The sequence below is a fragment of the Cervus elaphus genome, chromosome 23 (assembly GCF_910594005.1).
Source record: "Cervus elaphus chromosome 23, mCerEla1.1, whole genome shotgun sequence".
Classification (NCBI taxonomy): domain Eukaryota; kingdom Metazoa; phylum Chordata; class Mammalia; order Artiodactyla; family Cervidae; genus Cervus; species Cervus elaphus.
The window spans coordinates 12,844,035-12,865,073 of record NC_057837.1 but is presented as its reverse complement, the minus strand read 5'-3'; the positions used below and the strand labels follow the sequence as shown (position 1 = coordinate 12,865,073).

At 43.3% G+C, this 21,039-nt stretch overlaps 1 protein-coding gene across 7 annotated transcripts in view; it reads left to right on the top strand.

Annotated features, from left to right (window-relative positions):
* The window catches only part of SFMBT2 (Scm like with four mbt domains 2), a 173,586-nt gene that overhangs the window by 86,555 nt on the left and 65,992 nt on the right, over nucleotides 1-21,039 (top strand). The window lies entirely within an intron of this gene.

The following is a 21,039-nucleotide window of genomic DNA, read 5'->3' as shown; positions in this document are numbered from 1 at the left end:
CGGGTGTTTCTTGTTGGAAGTATTGATTTTGTCAAGTTTTTTTTTCTCCCGAAATAGTTTGTTTTCTCCACGTTGCTTTTGGTTTCTGTCCTTCTTGCTCGAGGCTGTCCTTGGGTGTCTGAGAATCCTTGACTGTGCTCTGGAGTTAAGAGGGAGATGTGAACGCTGAGGGCGGGGCTGGGCCATGTAGCAGGACCTCCTTTGTACGGGAGCCTCTTCTTTTATGATGATTTTTTTTCTCTTTAGCTGATTTCCAAGGAGGAGAATTTCAGCTTCCCACCAGGGCTCAGGGGTTCTGCGTTCTAGAAACTGAGTGGCAGGAAGAGGGCTCGGGGTTTCTGCCTTGAGTTTGTATGTTCCTGCACCCACAGACTAGGTACCACCTGCTGCATCCCCTTCACAGGAAACTTGGGGACCCCTGGTCTGTAGAGGTGGGGAGGGAAGGATGCCTCGGGTCTGACTGCCTCTCAGACAGCCCCCCACGCTTCTTGCTTTGTCACCTTCCATTCACCCGCAGTTTCAGACATACCTGCTGTTACTGGTTTCTAAAAGCCTTCTGAAGGTTCTGCCTGGTTCATAGGACTGGTTCTCAGCTCTTCTGCAGGAGGCTTGAGATTTGGCTCTGTTGAATAAGTTTAGTTAATTCTTGTTCATGTGCATTTTAGCTTTTCTTGTTTTTATTTTTATCTTTTGGTGGCACCGAGCAGCTTGTGGGATCCTAGTTCCATGATCAGGGATTAAACCCACTTCCCCTGCAGTGGCGTCTTAACCAATGGAGTCTTAAATCATCATACAAAGAAGAGGCTCCCGTACAAAGGAGGTCCTGCTACACGGCCCAGCCCCGTCCTAAGCGTTCACAGTTTTCTTAATTCGGTCTTACTGGCCTGCCGGGGAGGTCCTTAGCTTCTGTTCTTTAGTTGCTGGTTGAGTGGCTTTGTGTCTTTAAAAAGCTTTACTGTAATTTTGGTTAGCGTCTAGGAAGAGGTGAAATTAATGTGGGTTTTTAATATGCCAGCTTCATCCAGGACTTCCTTTTTTTTCAGTCTTGTAGCTTGGGCTGTAGGGGGGAGTTCCCACATCTTTGATTCAGTGAAATGTAACTCCTTGGCTGTAGTCATACTCAGTAAATATTTCTCAAATATGGAATGAATTCTTGAATGGGCAAATTCATTTTACTCATTGCTTTGAAATACTTTGAGTTAATAATTATGAATAGTCAGAGTCATTGGATATGCAGATTTATTATTTAGAATTATGAATACTAAGACTCAGAATATATAAACATTAATAATTCTTATATACTTTTAGGGGATTCCCAGGTGGTCCTAGTGGTAAAGAACCCGCCTGTCAATGTAGGAGATGTGAAAGGCATGGGTTCTATCCCTGGGTCGGTAAGATCCCCTGGAGGAGGGTGTGGCCACCCACTCCGGTATTCTTGCCTGGAAAAACCTCATGAATAGAGGAGCCTGGAGGGCTGCAGTCCTTGGGGTCGTAGAGAGTCGGACATGGCTGAAGCAACACAGCACACATGTATATTTTTAATAATTAACTAACTCATTAGCTGCTTATTGAGTAGCTACTCTTACAGTGCTCTTGATCCTGCTCCAGGGTTTCATAACTGTTTATATTTTTCTCAAAAATAACGGTTACCTCCTTCTCTCACTTTAATGTTTTCTATTAGAAACCAGACTGTTATTTTCATGGAGTACCTGAGAATTGTCCTCATCCTCAATATTTTGTTTATAATTAACAGTTGCTTTTTAAAAATTATTCTATTTTGGAGTGTAGTTGATTAACCATGTTATATTAGTTTCAGGTGTTACAGCAGAATGACTCAGTTACACACACACATGTATCTATTCTTTTTAAAATTCTTTTCCCACTTAAGGTATTACAGAATATTGAGCAGAGTTCCCTGTGCTATACAGTTGCTGCTTTAAAGAGTAGATACTGAATATTTTCTGTTTTTCACAGGGCCTACGGGTTATGCAGTGGGCACTTAATAAATAAAAATTGGCTGAATTGAAAATTCTGTGTTTCTAAAGCTTGTGAAGCACTTTTATAAATGTTATCTGTTATTTCAGTGGAAACTGGGAAATTTTCTGAACCAGACTTGGTATGCAGTGAATGTCTGTACAGTTAATTTTGAAATCCTGAGCAGGACCACTGTATTAGTTTCCTAAGGCCGTTGTAATAACGTGCCACAAACTGTGTAGCTGAAAACAGCGGATATGTACTTTGTCACGGTTGTGGAGGCGGTCAGTGAATATCCCCGTGTCAGCAGAACCCCGGAAGGTTCTGAGGGAGAACAGTCCCTGGAGTCTGTCCTCACTTCTGGGGGTCGCCCACGGTCCTTGCTGTGGCTTGGATGTGACTGCAGCAGGACCCAGTCTCTGCCTCCCTCTCCGTGTGGCCTTCTCCCTGCGTGTCTGTCCAGATTTCCCCCGTGGGGACACCAATCATTCAGTGTGGGCCTGTGCTGACGCCTTGTGACCTCCGCTCAACTTGAGAGCATCTGGAGACCCTTTTTCCGTATCAGGTCAAGTTCACAGGTTCTTGGTGGATGTGCCTTTTTTTAAGAGATGCGGTTGCACCCGGGACAACCATATTTTGTGTGTGTACAGTAATCTCAGAAACCAGAGTAGTAGTTTCTACTGAGTAATTCCACATGCATGGAGGTAAATTATTCAGAGATGTTACATGGGGGCATGGGATGAGATTCAGACTCTCTTAGCAGTTGAACTAAAACAAGAGACAATTTATTGCCCTTGATTTGAGAGAGCACATTATCTGACTTTCGGATGCCATATTTTACTGAGAATTCTGACTTCCCTATTTGAAAAGTGCAGATAAATTTCAAAACATATCTTCAGAAGAAACATAAGTAATTAATGAAATGGGTGCCAAAAGTGGGGAAGGGATTAAAAAATATTTTTTGTTATTGGAAAATAAATAATGAACTTTTGTTTCTTGAAAACTAGCCTCATCATTTAGAGACCCAATAGATTTGATAAAGAATAATCCCTATAACAATACTAATTTATTTGAGAAAAAATATTAAGTATATATTTCTGTGCTATATCAGCACAGGCCTCTCACTGGCTTTTTTTTTTTTTTTAAACATTTTATGTTACCTTTGTAAGCCATCATATACTTAACTTAGATACATCCCACTGTCAAATAAAGGGAAATGCCCCAGTTTCAATGAAAACTTTTTACTTTTCTTCACAAAGGACTACCAGGATGGGTTTCTCTTAAAAGAGTTTTTTGGTCATGAAAAAGGAAGGACAGGGCTAAACCAGTTTTTGGCCAGTGATTTCCATCCTGCTTCAGTTCCAATTCAGGAAGTATTTATTAAAATATAAAGAGTGGATTTGAGGGAATTTGGTTAAGTTTTTAAAATAGGGCCAAGGGAGGCGAGACCGTAAGAATCTAATGATAATGAAAGTAATGTTTCATATGCGCGACACTCATAAGCCTTTTATAATTGCTGCTGCTTTCCATTTTCTGCAGTTCTTATAAATAAATCGTAATCTGCCATGGTGACCCCTCTTGTTTGCAAATGTTAAATTACAGAGGTTTCACAGACAATTTCCATATACATCAAAAAGACCTGCAAATGAGAAGCAGCAGTTCCTAATTTGCCAGGTGATTGAAATACAGGCTTTTTTCCTTAGAGTAATACACATGCTTAGCCCAGGAAAAGCAGGGGCTCTTCAGAGCACCTCATTCGTGACCACACCTCGTAATTGCAGGGGAAGAATGTTATTTGAAATGACACTAAGATCCATTCTTCATTTTTATCTCTTAAAGAAGTGAAATTGTTTGAATAGTTTTTTCCATTCGTTAAACAACAACAACAAAAAAGCTGAAATCCTCAATGTGAAATGCCAAAGAAGCTATTTAGAGATGTGCGGGAGAGTCAAGGGAGATCTAAGTGAAGAACTGAGGTGGGACCAGAAACCCCAGCATGCTTCCTAGGTCAGGGTCCTCGGATCTGCCTCCTACCCCCTCCTCGGTTTGGTAATTCGCCAGGACTCAAGGTTGCTGTAAACGGTTGCAGTTTATCACAGTGAGAGATCCAGCTGGCGCGGGGCTTCCCTGGTGGCTCGGTGATAAAGAATCTGGCTGCCAATGCAGGAGACATGGGTTCCATCCCTGATCCACGAAGATCCCACATGCCAGGAGTAACTAAGCCCGTGCTCCGCCACTGTTGAGCCTGGCTCTAGAGCCCAGGAGCTGCAGCTGCTGAAGCCCGTGTGCCCTAGAGCCGGTGCTCTGCAGCGAGAGAAACCACTGCCGTGAGAAGCCCGTGCGCCCCAACTCGAGAGCAGCCCCGACCCCCACAGCTAGAGAAAGCCCCCGCAACGGCAAAGACCCGGCTCGGCCAAAAACAAGTAAAGTAAAATTACAGAAGAAAAAAAATGTTTCCTTAAAAAGAATAAAAGATAGCTGGCAAAATCAGCAAAGACAATGAATGCAGTGAACGCTGGAAACCGCCCCCCACGCTTATTTACCTAGAGTCCTCTTCCAGAGAAAGTACACGGGATGGTCTTAATTCCTCCCGCGGCACATTGGCCCATCACTTCCTCGGGATGCTCGGGAGAGACTCAGTGTCCCGGGCGGTCATGGGGGCCAGCAGTTGTTGATGCCCTTTGCCCAGCACACACCCACCTTCCAGTCGCCTGGAGGGGAACTAGGGGTGTTGGTATGAACTGTATGGCTGGTACAAACTGTGTGGGCGCAGGGGGCCACTCTTACATTTAGGGAAGATTTCACGTCCTTGTTGCGTCCTGTTTATCAGCGAGACCTGAGCCTGTTGGCAGGCCTCTCAGGATGCTTTCTGAGACCCGTGCCTGTGCTGGCTCTTGTCTGCACACCTCCATTCCGCTCGTCTATCAGCCTGTTGGCTCTGCTGGCAGAATCCATCCCGAGTCCAGTCACCCTTCGCTGTGTCCACCACCACCGCCCTAGTCCAAGCCACCATCCTCCCTGGACTCTTGCATCCATCTCAGAATTTGTTTCCTGGCTTGTTCACTCACGGCCCCGCTGCAGTCTGTTCTGAGAGCAGCCAGAAGGATTGTTCTGAAACAGGATTCAGATTATGTCACTCCTCTGCTGTGTGGTTCCTGATCGGACTCCCGTGTGATGCTGGGGTCCCCGCGTGCTCTCTGAGAGCCTCTGCTGCTCACGGGCCTCATCTGCTCTGCTCTGCCGGCCTCTGCCGTCCGTCCGTTGCACAGAGATGCCCATGCACAGGCCTTTGCAGTGATGCTCGACCTGGAGCGTGATTCTCCCTACTCACCGCCCTCACTGTCTTCAACTCTCTGCTTAAAATCACAAAAAGTATCCTCACGCCATCCCCCAGCCTGCAGCCTGCTCGGCATTTATCCCGACGTCATCTGCATCAGGTTGCTTTCTCTGGTCTGCTCCATTTCCTCTCCCTGGAATGTGCGCTCCGTGAGAGCAGATTGCTTCTATTTTTGTGAGCCGGCGCCGTGAACACTTCAGCCATAGGAAGCACTCAGTACGTATTCTTGAATAGCTTAGTGAAGAAATAAGTACAGATCTCAACTTGGATAAAAGTTCCCATCCACTGTGGCTGCCTTGTTCAGTTCCCTATCAATACATGTGGCTGTGGTGGAGGTTAACGGGATTCAAGGCCATGAGAGCTGAGGCTTTGACTTTGTCAGGTAAAAGGTGTGCCTGGTGCAGTACTTGGATAAGACTCTTCAGTCTCCTGGTGTCCCCCTCACAGCTCAGCTCCTGTCATTTCTGCCTTGGGTAGCGGTTGGACAGATCCAGAATTATGTATCTATAACTGATAATGCGTTGTAGGTGTTAAGTGCCCTTGACATCTGCAAATAAGGGGCTTCCACTAATGACAGAGTGGGAAGTTAAGCCTTGTTTGGTTTTATCTCAGGTGACGCCTGTCTCACTTTTCATTGCTCCTTGTTTTCCCATAAGTTCATGTTTGATCAACAGAGAGACGGGACCGCTGAGAAAAGGCTAATTGAGAAGAAAAGATGCTCTGTGTGGCCATTGTGATTTTTTTCCCCACAGACACATAAAGACAGACATTCCGTGCACGTATTTCTTCACTGCCCAGAGTGTACAGGCTGTGCCTGTAACACGGGGAACAATCCACATCTGTTATTTCTTTAGCTCTTTTCCAACTTTGAATTATGTGCCTGTTGGTGCATTTGTCAATTTAACCCTTAGGAGAGAAACCCTCGTCTGTTTTCACATCTGAGACCAAGGTCACAGGCCAGAGAGAGAAGGTCAAGTGTAGCCAAGAGAGCTTTCCTTTCTCATTCTGTCTGGTCGGGCCGAAGGGGTAAGAGACAGTGTGAACCACTGTTACCATAGGTTGTCAGCTTACCGTTTCTATGGCGACCGACTTCTTCCCTTCTTGGGCAGCTAAATACAGCAACACCATAAGACTTGTAGCTGAATTTGGCCTTCAGGTGGGACCCTTGGATTCTTCCAGAATTTGCTCGAGGCCCCCTCGTAGGCCCAGAGCTTAATTTCTTGAGTATGACATTCCCTGTTCCACACAACAGCATGTATGATACCAAGTAATGAAGCAATACTTTGGCCACCTGATGTGAAGAGCCGACTCATTGGAAAAGACCCTGATGCTGGGAAAGATGGAAGGCAAAAGGAGAACTGGGTGGCAGAGGATGAGATGGTTAGATAGCATCACTGACTCAATGGACATGAATTTGAGCAAACTCCGAGAGACAGTGAAGGAAAGAGGAGCAGTCCATGGGTCACAAAGAGTCGGACACAACTTAGCGACTGAACAAAATGTTTGTGTGACGCGTGGTTACTCTCTCTTTCTCGTCGACTAAAACTCCAGTGGTTCTTTGAAAGGGAGCAGGTCATGTTCTCACTGGCCTAGGGGCTGGACCCCTGTGATCCTGCTGGTGTTGCTGACTTGATTTTGCCCAGTGGTGGGCCCAGGCTGCCCTAACGTGGACTCCGGTCCTGCACACCCAGGCCAGGGAGCTGTCTCTGCAGTTCCCCCACTTTCTTTGTCTTTTTCATCTCTTTAAAGACTCAGGGAGGACAGCCTCTTTGGGATGGTGAATCACATCAGTTTATGTAATGCTCACCCTTTGCCGCTTAGAGAAACCAGAGGAGGGGCTTGTGTGTGTTATTTTTCACATGCTCTGGGTTCTTGAACTGTAGCCCGTACATTACAGAACTCACAAGGCACAGTGGGGAAAACCTGTTTTTAGGTGCATTGGAAAAAATCTTGTGAGACCCACTAAAGAGGGCAACTTGGTCCAACAGGAAAGGTAATGGTGAAAATCTCAAAGCTCAGTTGTGTCAAAAGTTCAGAACAAATATCGTATAAACACATATATAACGAATCTAAGAAAATGGTACTGGTGAAAAAGTGTTTGCAGGGAAGGAATAGCGACCCAGAGAGTGGACGTGTGGACACGGTGGGGGAAGGAGAGGGGGGCAGATTGGGGGAGTAGAACTGACATATATACCCTGCCATGCGTAGGACAGCGAACCAGTGGGGAGCCGCTACATAGCAGGGAACTCAGCTCGTCCTGTGATGACCCAGTGGGTGGAATGCGAGGTTCAAGAGGGAGGGGATCTGTATACGTAGGGCTGATTCACTTCATTGTACAGCAGAAACCAACACAGTGTTTTAAAGAAACTATCAGTTCAGTTCAGTTCAGTCGCTCAGTCATGTCCAACTCTTTGTGACCCCATGGACTGCAGCATGCCAGGCTTCCCTGTCCATCACCAACTCCCAGAGCTTGCTCAAACTCATGTCCATTGAGTGGGTGATGCCATCCAACCATCTCATCCTCTGTTGTCCCCTTATCCTCCTGCTTTCAATCTTTCCCAGCATCAGGGTCTTTTCAACTCAGTGAGCTCTTCGCATCAGGTGGCCAAAGTACTGGAGTTTCAGCTTCAGCATCAGTCCTTCCAATGAATATTGAGAACTCATCTCCTTTAGGATGGACTGGTTGAATCTCCCTGCAGTCCAAGGGACTCTCAAGAGTCTTCTCCAACACCACAGTTCAAAAGCATCAATTCTTCGGCACTCAGGTTTCTTTATAGTCCAACTCTCACATTCATAAGACTACTGGAAAAACCATAGCCTTGACTAGATGGACCTTTGTTGGCAAAGTAAAGAAACTGTAATTAAAAAAAAAATGGTGATGTCTTGATTGAGGGACCCCTGCGCTGCTGCCTGCAGGCTGTTAGGCAATGTCTTGCTTTCAGTTCTAAACACTTAAGAATTTAAAAACACAGTCCCTCTTGGTTATCTTTGCTGTGATTTGCCTGGTCAGGGAACTAGGATCCCACTTGCCACACTTCGTTGTTGTTGGTTAGTTGCTAGGTCGTCTCCAACTCTCGTGGCCCCATGGACTGTAGCCTGCCAGGCTCCTCTGTCCATGGAATTCTCCAGGCAAGAATACTGGACTGGGATGCCGTTCCCTTCAGGGGACCTTCTTGACCCAGGGATCCAGCCGATATCTCCTGCTTGACAGGCGAATTCTTTACTACTGAACCTCTGCAGAAGCCCGTAATCACTGTTTACCTATGTGTGTCTTTTCTTGTTTTTTTTTGTTTGTTTGTTTTCTTATAGTGGTGCTGTAAGTAAGGTTGAATTTCTAGCCACTTACAGTGCCTTTAAGTATTTAAGTGTTTAAGTATTAATCAGTGAAAGGCATTCTCCTTGCCCCTGTTGTTTTAAAGCAACCAGTGTATCAGTTTGGGAACTTAACTTTGGAAATAGTCCTGCTACAATCACCTGTTAGAAGTTTTTGTGGTTGGGATTGAAGTATGTAGTACTAGGTTTTCTCATGACTGCTTTTTAACTTGATTGAATGCAGGACTAGTTGATAAAAATTGGTATTTACAGCTGTAAGTAAAAAATGGAAATGCTTATTAGTGTTCAGCTTATAGATTTTTTATTACTTTTTTTTTAATACTTCGTTGGCTGAGTTTAATTCAGTGCAATGGAATTGAAATATAATAAGGATATTGATTTAATTAATGCTGGCATCTTAATGTCCATTTTTAGATGAAACTAACGTAAAGAGGGTAATTATCTAATGACCGTATGAGAACTAGGTCTTTGGTAAGACAAAAGAGGAACAGTATGATAAATTGCATTGGATTTTTTTTTTTTTAGCATAACAGAACATGCTGATGTGAAAAAGGAATTAAAGCCTAGGGCATTGTGTATTGATAATATATATGTGAATGTAAGACTAATTAAAACCCTCCTTTGACTTTTCTGAAGCCTATTCTTAGAAATTATGCAAATTAATTGAAGCCTTTGAAAAGATGCTTATGCAATGTTTGAGGTCCCTGAAGACCAAAAAAAAAAAAACTGGCATGTTGCAACTGAAAAAATTACACTGTGAAGTGTTCTTTTTTAATTATTATTAATTAGTTTATTTTAATTTGAGGCTAATTACTTTACAATATTGTGGTGGTTTTTGCCATACATTGACATGAATCACGGAGAAGGCAATGGTACCCCACTCCAGTACTCTTGCCAGGAACATCCCATGGATGGAGGAGCCTGGTAGGCTGCAGTCCATGGGGTCGCTAAGAATCAGACATGACTGAGTGACTTCACTTTCACTTTTCACTTTCATGCACTGGAGAAGGAAGTGGCAATCCACTCCAGTGTTCTTGCCTGGAGAATCCCAGGGACGGGGGAGCCTGGTGGGCTGCCGTCTATGTGGTTGCACAGAGTCGGACACGACTGGCGTTACTTAGCAGCAGCAGCAGCAGACGTGAATCAGCCACGGGTGTCCACGTGTCCCCATCAAGAACCCCCTCCCACCTCCCTCCCCACCCCATCCCTCAGGTCATCCCAGTGCACCAGCTTTGAGTGCCCTGTTTCATGCATTGAACTTGGACTGGCGATCTGTTTCACATATGGTAATATACATGTTTCAATGCTATTCTGTCAAATCATCCCACCCTTGCCTTCTCCCACAGAGTCCAAAAGTCTGTTCTTTATCTCTGTGTCTCTTTTCCTGTCTCGCATATAGGGTCATCATTACCATCTTTCTAAATTCCATATATGTGCTTTAATATACTGTATTGGTGTTTTTCTTTCTGACTTATCTCACTCTGTATAATAGGCTCCAGTTTCATCCACTTCATTAGAACTGATTCAAATGTGTTCTTTTTAATAACTGAGTAATATTCCATGGTGTATATGTACCACAACTTCTTTATCCATTTGTCTGCCGATGGACATCTAGGTTGCTTCCATGTCCTAACTATTGTAAACAGTGCTGCGATGAACATTGGGGTACACGTGTCTCTTTTAATTCTGGCTTCCTGGTGTGTATGCCCAGCAGTGGGATTGCTGGGTCATATGGTAGTGCTTTTGTGTATGATGTGCTAAAAGATTTTGATACTTAGGTGCAAGGGGACTGAATTGCATATTGTTTTTTGTCCATTTTTTATATCCTCATGAGCAAAACTAGAACCAGAGGATTAAAGATTGAGGCTCAAATGGCCACTGCTGAAGGGAATCCCTGCAGTATTTAGTTGTGAAACTCGGGCTGTGAAAGTTTGGTTTCTGTACAGGGAGTGAGGCACTGCTTTTCTTACATGAAACTCTTCACTGAGTACATTTTAATTGTCATGTTAATTAGTTTAAACTCCCTCTCCCCCATGCCACATTCTTCCTGTTTTTGTATCATGTGGGGTGTATTTATCTAATGAAGTGGGGCTGGCAAGAAGCATTGGCTGTTGGAGAACCTGTGATACACCTGTGCTAAATTGTAAGTGCTGCCAGCTCCTGAAGTAAACGGAGAGCAATCAGTAGGTTAAGATCAAGGAGGCATTTGGGAGATGAGGTGACCCTAAAATGTTCTTTCTTCTCCCCTGTCTTCTGTCTCTCAGTTAGCACTCTTCACCTCCTCCTGTGGGCTAATACTCCGGCCCTTACCTGTGTCTTAGAGAGCCTCAGTATTCACCCCGAAGCTTCGTTGCTCTGCTAATGACCAATATTCAGGCAGCTCTGTGCAGTGTGTGTTCAGTCGTGCGGACTTTTTGTGACCGTATGGACGGTAGCCCATCAGGCTTCTCTGTCCAAGGGATTTCCCAGGCAAGAATACTGGAGTGGGTTGCCCATTCCTCTTCCAGGGGATCTTCCCAACCCAGGGATGGAAGCCGCATCTCTTACGTCTCCTGCATTGGCAGGTGGATTCTTTATCACTGCGCCACCTGGGAAACCCACTCTATGCAGCGGTGTTCCTTGTGATATTTGATTCTTTCAGGTCATGCTTTTTTTCCCAGGCATAGGGGTCCCTTTAAAGGCATCTCAGGGACCAGCGTGTACCTGGGGGTGCTCTGAGGTTGTCTGATGTCCTCTGCTTCACAGGTGAAATGAAGGAAGACATCAGGCAGAATTGTAAAGGTAGAATGCCAAATATATTGCACTTTGTGCACACTTCTTTTTCCAGCTTTCTTTATCACGTCTCATTTTCTAACTAAATTCCAAGATTCTCAGTGTCGGGAACCACATGTTTTTTACTTCATTCTGTAGGTTAGCGCTTAACACAGGGTATTGAAAATACCACCAGTAGGTTGGGACTCCTATGGACTTGGCAGCTGGGCACGTGTCCTGGATGAACTCCGTCCATCAGATGAGCCCGTCTGGGTTAACGCTGATACCGTCACGACAGATAGGTGATGATGACTGATAGCTTTTAGAGCACTGTAGGCGTTCGCTGTACGTGCTTCTTCAATCTCCATGCCTTAGAGAACACGAAGGCAGTTAGTAAAAAATACTGGTTCATTATTGATGAAGACTGATTGTATACAAACATTGGGAGGTAATTCTAGTGTCATAATTTTCTCTTGACAGCTTTTTCTTAAGCCATCGATGAGTGTTGTGAATTGATAGCAGTAATTGGAGGTTTGCAGTAAGTGGTCAGTATTAATAGCTATCACTTTTTAACTTGGCAATATCTGTCTTTGAAATAGCATCTTAGGAGCATATAGGTTGTAAATAAGGGTTTTACTTATTATTATTATTTTTTGCTTGCTTAACTATTAGCAGTTGAAAAATGAAAAGAGTCATTTTGGTCTTTGCTTCTCAGTCTGTTCCATGGCTAATCACAGATGACTAGGTAATCTGATGGCTAGATCATGTTCTTAGCATCAGACCACGTAGATTTGAATCCTGGCTTCCCAGGTGGCGCTAGAGGTAAAGAACCCGCCTGCCAGTGCAGGCGACATAGGAGATGCAGGTTCCATCCCTGAGTCTGGAAGATCCTCTGCAGAAGGAAATGGCAGCCCACTCCAGTATTCATGCATGGAGAATCCCATGGACAGAGGAGCCTGGCGGACTACAGACCATGGGGTTGCACAGAGTTAGCAGGCGCCTATGCATTCTCTTGTTAGCTGTGTGTCCTTGTTTAGGTAACTTAACCTCTATATGTCTTAGTTTCCTGTCTGTAGGATGGATCCTACCCCATAGTCTGCTGTGAGGGGAAACTAATAATACAAGGAAAGTGCTCACAAGTATTTACAGTATGTTCATTGCTGTTACTGTTTCTCCTGCTTGAACATTTTAATCCAAACCAAGCCTGTGTCAGTGCAGAGTCTCTGCCTCTCCAGTTCAGTTGTCGCTCAGTCGTGTCCGACTCTTTGCGACCCCGAGGACTGCAGCACGCCAGGCCTCCCAGTCCATCACCAACTCCCAGAGTTCACCCAAACTCATGCCCATCGAGTTGGTGATGCCATCCGACCATCTCATCCTCTGTCTTCCCCTTCTTCTCCTGTCTTCAATCTTTCCCAGCATCAGGGTCTTTTCCAGTGAGTCAGTTCTTCTCATCAGGTGACCAAAGTAGTGGAGTTTCAGCTTCAGCATCAGTCCTCCCAGTGAGTATTCAGGACTGATTTCCTGAAAGAGTGAAAGCCCTGTGGGTTTAGGAAATAAAGCTGATGAAGTTCGCACGGTTTATGGAAGTTGATGTGTATAATAATCTCTTTTACATTGTCATTTGACTGAAAATAAGATTCCCTGAAGAGTGATTGTTAAGGTAGGCTGGTAAGACAGCCCTTCAGTAAAATGAATGGTGTTTTACTTCTAATCAATATAAAACTACTTTAGGGCAAAAATAAAATGTATAGCCACTAATGAAAATGGGAATGACATCGCCAGCCTGTCTTAAAAGAAAGGGGATTTTCCACAAGCAGTTTAACTGGACTCCAGTTTGTTTGAATAAACACTATTTCATGAATGTGACAGGCACATCTGTAAATGTCCTGAGGATTTACTACTTACTCCTCATCTCAGGAATAGCATCGTTCTTGATCCAGTAATTGAGAGGCGTGAAGGATTCTTTGGAGCTTTGCAAAGGCCAGGATGTATCTTTCAACTCGCAGTGAATTTCCCATTATCTCTCAGCAGATCATCGGTTTTCTGAATCATTTCGGGGGTCAGCAATACTTCCCCTCAGTCTCTCCTTAGAATCAAAAATGATTAGCTGGTGTCAGTAAATGAACATGTGTTCTCTGACTGTATTAATAGCCCAAGGTAAATGGGCTTGAACTAAACTTGTTTTCCAATGAGAATATCTTTGCCTTTTCTCATACGTGCATATGCATGTACATTTATTTGTACACACACTGCTCTCAGAAGGTCTGTGTATTGGCTGATTTGGAAATCCACTGGCGTTGAATTTTTTTTATCATAAAAGTCTCTGTATTTGTTAGGAGTGTTGAATGACTCCCTTTGCTTCTTGGATCAGACCGAAAAACCTCAGTGCAGTATTGTAAGACCCAGCCTCCCTAACTGAATTTACTGTCCCACCTTCCCAGAATCATTTCATTGTCATCCAAAGCCTCATGATTTTTATATTCAAAATTAAGGTTCACGCCTTTAACTCCCTGGACGGCCAGTGTCTCGGTGGTTATGCTTTTTGATGCTACAAGTAAAAACAGTATTTGTTCTGCATTATTTTTCTAAGCCTGCATCTTCCATCACTGTTCTCTGTATATCTCTCCCCTCCGCCTTTTGCAAACGCAGTTTTCATTGTGTGTATTCTTTGCAGCATCTGGTGGCCTGGTCTGTGGGGAAAGTGAAGTGAACTTGCTAGTGGTTCAGGCCGGTCTGACTCTTTGCGACCCCGTGGACTGTAGACCGCCAGGCGCAGGCTCCTCTGTCCGTGGGATTCTCCAGGCAAGCAAACTGGAGTGGGTAGCCACTCCCTTTTCCAGGGATCTTCCCTACACAGGGATCACATCAGGGTCTCCTGCGTTACAGGCAGATTCTTTACCGTTGAAAGCTCTGTGTGTGGTGGCCCAGTGGTTTTCAATGGATGCTGCTGAAATGGATGCATGAATGATAGAACACAGAGTTGGAATGGATATCAAGAAATCATCTAGTTTTTGATGTTTCTCTGGCTGGATTCTCTTGTGTTGTTGGAAGATGGTGTTTGCTATACCAGTGTGTTCTCTTGGCAAAACTCTATTAGCCTTTGCCCTGCTTCACTATGTACTCAATGGCCAAATTTTCCCATTACTCAGGTATCTTTTGACTCCCTACTTTTGCATTCCAGTCCCCTATAGTGAAAACAACATCTTTTTTGGGTGTTAGGTCACAGCAAACACCCTCTTCCAAAAACACAAGAGAAGGCTTTACACATGGACATCACCAGATGGTCAATACCAAAATCAGATTGATTACATTCCTTGCGGCCAAAGATGGAGAAGCTCTATACAGTCAGCAAAAACAACACCCGGAGCTGACTGTGGCTCAGATCATGAGTTCCTTATTGCCAAATTCAGACTTAAATTGAAGAGAGTATGGAAAATAACTAGACCATTCAGGTATGACCCAAATCATAAGATCCCTTACGATTATACAGTGGAAGTGAGAAATAGATTCAAGGGATTAGATCTGATAGAGTGCCTGAAGAACTGTGGATGGTGGTTCTTGACATTGTACAGGAGGCAGTGATCAAGACCATCCCCAAGAAAAAGAATAGCAAAAAGGCAAAATGGTTGTCTGAGAAGGCCTTACAAATAGCTGTGAAAAGAAGACAAGGGAAAAGCAAAGGAGAAAAGGAAAGATATACCCATTTGAATGCAGAGTTCCAGAGAATAGCAAGGAGAGATAAGAAAGCCTTCCTCAGTGATCAAGGCAAACAAATAGAGGAAAACAATAGAATAGGAAAGACTAGAGATCTCTTCAAGAAAATTAGAGATACCAAGGGACCATGTCATGCAAAGATGGGCACAATAAAGGAGAGAAATGGTATGGACCTAACAGAAGCAAATGATATTAAGAAGAGATGACAAGAATACACAGAAGAATTATATAAAAAATATCTTCACGATCCAGATAATCATGATAGTGTGATCACTCACGTACAGCCAGACATCCTGGAATGCAAAGTCAAGTGGGCCTTAGGGAGCATCACTATGAACAAAGCTAGTGGAGGTGAGGGAATTCCAATTGAGCTACTTCAAATCCTAAAAGATGATGCTGCTAAAGTGCTGCACTCAATATGCCAGCAAATTTGGAAAAAGCAGTGGCCACAGGACTGGAAAAGGTCAGTTTTCATTCCATTTCCAAAGAAAGGCAATGCCAAAGAATGCTTAAACTACTGCACAATTGCACTCATCTCACACGCTAGCTAAGTAATGTTCAAAATTCTCCAAGCCAGGCTTCAACAGTACATGAATTGTGAACTTCCAGATGTTCAGGCTGGATTTAGAAAGGGCAGAAGAACCAGGGATCAAATTGCCAACATCTGTTGAATCATCAAAAAAGCAAGAGAGTTCCAAAAAAACATCTACTTCTGTTTTATTGACTATGCCAAAGCCTTTGACTGTGTGGATCATAATAAACTGTGGAAAATTCTTCAAGAGATGGAAGTATCAGCCCACGACCACCTTACCTGCCTCCTGAGAAATCTGTTTCCAGGTCAGGAAGCAACAGTTAGAACTAGACTTGGAACAACAGACTGGTTCCAAATTGGGAAAGGAGTACATCAAGGCTGTATACTGTCACCTTGCTTATTTAACTTATATGCAGAGTGCATCATGAGAAATGCTGGGCTGGAGGAAGCACAAGCTGGAATCAGGATTGCCAGGAGAAATATCAATAACCTCAGATATGCAGATTGCACCACACTTACGGCAGAAAGAGAAAAATAACTTAGGTCCTCTTGATGAAAGTGAAAGAGGAGAGTGAAAAAGTTGGCTTAAAACTCAACATTCAGAAAACTTAAGATCATGGTATCGGGTCCCATCACTTCATGGCAAATAGATGGGGAAGCAGTGGCTGACTTTATTTTCTTGGGCTCCGAAATCACTGCAGATGGTGATTTCAGCCATAAAATTAAAAGACGCTTACTCCTTGGAAGGGAGGTTATGACCAACCTAGACCGCATATTAAAAAGCAGAGACATTATTTTGCCAACAAAGGTCCATCTCGTCAAAGCTATGGTTTCTCCAGGAGTCATGTGTGGATGTGAAAGTTGGACTATTAAAAAAGCTGAATGTCGAAGAATTGATACTTTTGAACTGTGGTGTTGGAGAAGACTCTTGAGAGTCCGTTGGACTGCATGGAGATCCAACCAGTCCATCCTAAAGGAAATCAGTCCTGAATATTCATTGGAAGGACTGATGCTGAAGCTGAAACTCCAGTACTTTGGCCACCTGATGGGAAGAACTGACTCATTGGAAAAGACCCTAATACTGAGAAAGATGGAAGGTGGGAGGGGAAGGGGATGACAGAGTATGAGATAGTTGGATGGCATCACCAACACAATGGACATGAGTTTGAGTAAACTTCCAGAGTTGGTGATGGACAGGGAGGCCTGGAGTGTTGCAGTCCCTGGGGTCACAAACAGTTGAACACGACTGAGCAACTGAACTAAACTGGCTTAATTCAATAATTATTTCTTGGGTGAACCGCATAATATAAATGAGAGAGTTTGGCAAAGACTCCTCAAAGTTTTGTATGTTTTACATAGCTGTCAGTCATGTGTTAAACTTTTCCAGTGGCCAGAGGTTTGTGGGCAAACCTTTTTTGAAAGTACACTTCCTCTGCAGCTAGATGTTTCAGGCATTACCATTCATAACATAAACATTTGAGTCGTAGATTTATAATCATAATGAAACTCATAATCATTATGGATCTTTGCTCCGGAATTTAACAAATTTTCATTTTGTTGACTTGCTTTTGAAACGTGTGCGATTTGTATTCTGTTATCACTAGGAATTATTTTTTCTCTTAAATGCTGATTAAAAAATGATCTTAAGGATTTCCCTGATGGTCCACTGGTAAAGAATCCACCTGCGAATGCAGGGGACATGGGTTCCATCCCGGGAAGATTCCACACACCTCGGAGCAAGTAAGCCTGAGTGCCACAAATCCTGAGCCTGTGCTCTGCAACAAGGAAAGCCACCGCTATGAGAAGCCTGTGCACCACACTTACCAAGTAGCCTCTGCTCGCTGCGACTAAAGAAGATCCCACACAGCAACGAAGAACTAGCATAGCCAAAAATAAACAAGTAAATAAAATTTAAAAAAGGAATTGGAAATTTGTAAGATTTCATTTAAAAAAAAAATGACCTCAAGAAAGTGAAAGTTAGGTCTGAGCAGAAAAGGATATATTTTAAAATTTCCAAGTTCCTTTTTGAAACTTGGAGCTCATGTTTATTAATAAGATATAATCAGTACGTCAGTTCAGTTCAATCGCTCAGTTGTGTCTGACTCTTTGCGACCCCATGGTCTGTAGCACGCCAGGCCTCCCTATCCATCACCAACTCAGCAACTCCCGGAGCTTACTCAAATTCATGTCCATTGAGTCAGTGATGCCATCCAACCATCTCATCCTGTGTCATCCCCTTCTCCTCCCGTCTTCAATCTTTCCCAGCATCAGGGTCTTTTCCAGTGAGTCAGTTCTTCCCATCAAGTGGCCAAAGGATTGGAGTTTCAGCTTCAGCATCAGTTCTTCCAATGAATATTCAAGACTGATTTCCTTTAGGATGAACTGGTTGGATCTCCTTGCAGTCCAAGGGACTCAAAGAGTTTTCTCCAACAACACAATTCCAAAGCATCAATTCTTTGACTGTGAGCTTTCTTTATGGTCCAGTTCTCACATCCATACATGACTCCTGGAAAAACCATAGCTTTGACTAGACAAACCTTTGTTGGCAAAGTATTGTCTCTGCTTTTTAATATTCTTTCTAGGTTGGTCATAACTCTTCTTCCAAGGAGTAAGCATCTTTTAATTTCATGACTGCAGTCACCGTCTGCAGTGATTTTGGAGCCCAAGAAAATAAAGTCTGTCACTGTTTCCATTGTTTCCCCATCTATTTGCCTTGAAGTGATGGGATCAGATGTCATGATCTTAGTTTTCTAAATGTGAGGTCTTTCCCATTCTATTGTTTTCCTCTCTTTCTCTGCACTGGTTACTGAGGAAGGCTTTCTTATCTCTCCTTGCTATTCTTTGGAACTCTGCATTCAAGTGGGTATATCTTTCCTTTTCTCCTTTGCTTTTTGCTTCTCTTCTTTCCTCAGCTCTTTGTAAGGCCCCCTCAGACAGCCATTTTTTCCTTTTTTTGCATTTTTCCTTGGGCTTGGTCTTGATCCCTTTCTCCTGTACAGTGTCATGAACTTCTGTCCATAGTTCTTCAGGCACTATATCAAATCTAATCCTTTGAATCTATTTCTCACTTCTACCTGTATAATCATAAGGGATTTGATTTAGGTCATGCCTGAGTAGTATAGTAGTTTTTTCTACTTTCTTCAATTCAAGTCTGAATTTTGCATTAAGGAACTCATGATCTGAGCCACAGTCAGCTCTGGGTCTTATTTTTGCTGACTTTGTAGCGCTTCTTCATCTTTGGCTGCAAAGAATATAATCAATCTGATTTCGGTAGTGACCATCTGGTGATGTCCATGTGTAGAGTCTTCTCTTGTATTGTTGGAAGAGGGTGTTTCCTGTGACCAATAGACATGGTTGTTTGAGTCCGGAATATAAATGACCTACTTATGGATGCATTTAACCCTCCAAAATATTCAGTTTCTTTTCTTTTTTTTGGCAGTATTTTAAGCAAGAAAACTTAAAGAGTTTTCACGTAGGTTGGAACAAAAACAGATGGGTTTCCACGAGTAAGAAATTTGTGTGCTTGCATCTGAATCCTAATAGAAAAAATTTAATTGTCGGAAAGCTAAGCTGTGATTCACAAAGGAAAACTTGTTTCTCAACCTTTGTTCACTAAGCTTTATTTTAAAATATTTTAATGTCATCTAGACAAAGCGTTGCTAACAGTATTTTAATTATTTAAAAATATTCATGTCATTAATATTTTCTTTTCACCCCACATGTGACTATGTGTGGTTTTGATGTGGGTGATATATCTTTAAGTATGAACAAAGAAAAAGATGTTCAGAGGTTCACAGAGGCGCCCAGGAACTGTAGAGAGAAGAGAGTGTGATATGTGCAGAGAGTGATCGATCCCCTCTTTACCTAGATGCACAGTTTGATTCAGGATGCACTGAAATCATTAACAATAAGGATTTATTAGAGTGCACAGCCTTGAAAAGAGAAGATTATCTATGGACCACATTTCTGTCCAAGACTTAATGCTTTATTTCTAAGGAGCCGCAGGTCCCCCTAGACACCCATGAATAAAATAGGGCAGCAGGTTGTGTGGTGGTTCAGTCGCTAAGTCATGTCCGACTCTTTGCGATCTCATGGACTGCAGCATGCCAGCCTTCCCTGTTCTCACTGTCTCCCAGAGTTTGCTTAAATTCATGTCCATTGAGTCCGTAATATTACCTAACCATCTCATCCTCTGCTACCCCTTTCTCCTCCTGCCCTCAATCTTTTCCAGCATCAGGGTCTTTTCCAAAGAGTCAGGTCTTCATATCAAGTGGCCAAAGTATTGGAGCAGGTCAGGGACAGTTATTAGTGTAGGGTTCCTGTGCATTAAAAGGTTTCCACCGCAGCATTGGAGCCGAGACAGAGATGGATGTAAACTTGGCTGAAGACTTCGTGTCAGTGGTCAAGGTCACACGGAGAGCCTGGGACAAATTAGACATTTGGGATTAAAATATACACACTACTGTATATAAACTAGATAGATAACAAGGACCTACTATATAGCACCAGGAACAATATTCAATTTCTTGTAATAATCTATAATGGAGAAGATTCTGAAAAAGAATACACATATATTTGTATGTAGAGCTGAATCTCGTTACTGTATATCTGAGACTAACAACATTGTAAATCAACTTTACTTCAATAAAATTTTTTTAAAATCCACTTTACATTGGCAGATCAAAGGAAGTCATAGATCCCCAGCTGCGTTTGTACTTCTCACACCCAATTGATGTATTTAGAAACAGCAGGATTTACTTGCAGCTCTTATTTCCTCAGGGACAGTCTGCAAAGACATTTATTTATCCACCGCTGTTTATAAAGACCGTGAGTTATGAGGTGACCTCCATCTCAGCAAGATAAATCCTGGTGGCCAGAGTCCCACCAGCCTCATCTGTTGCTGGGTAGCTGAAGTAGTTACTGAAATGTGTTTTCTTGAGAAGGCAGGAAGGCTCTGCTCACACACACAAGGCTTTGGTGAATTGTCTATAAAACTGCCAGGCACCTATTAAGTGGGGGATGTAGCTCATCTTTATAGAGCAGGAGGCAGTTTCTGATTGGGTGCTGGGCTGTTTCGGGGTGTGTTGTCTCCACATGTCCGAGGACCAGTATCAGTATCCATCACTGATACCCTGAACGCTGTTCGACAGAGAAGACAAGCTGCATCCCCCAACCAGGTCCTCCCCGAAGCCTGCAAAGTAACTCCAGTAGCAAGAGGCCACCTTTTCCGAGGATGCCCCTGCTGTGTTTTAGATGACTGGTTGCTTCCATTACTGTGCTGCACATCTGTCCGTGATAGGAAAATCAAAGCCTTGTGGTGTTTTTTGTTTTTTTTTTAATTGTGTGTAGCACAAATTTCAGCATGGCCACCGAGGCTTGTTTCTCCTTTGGAGAAGCA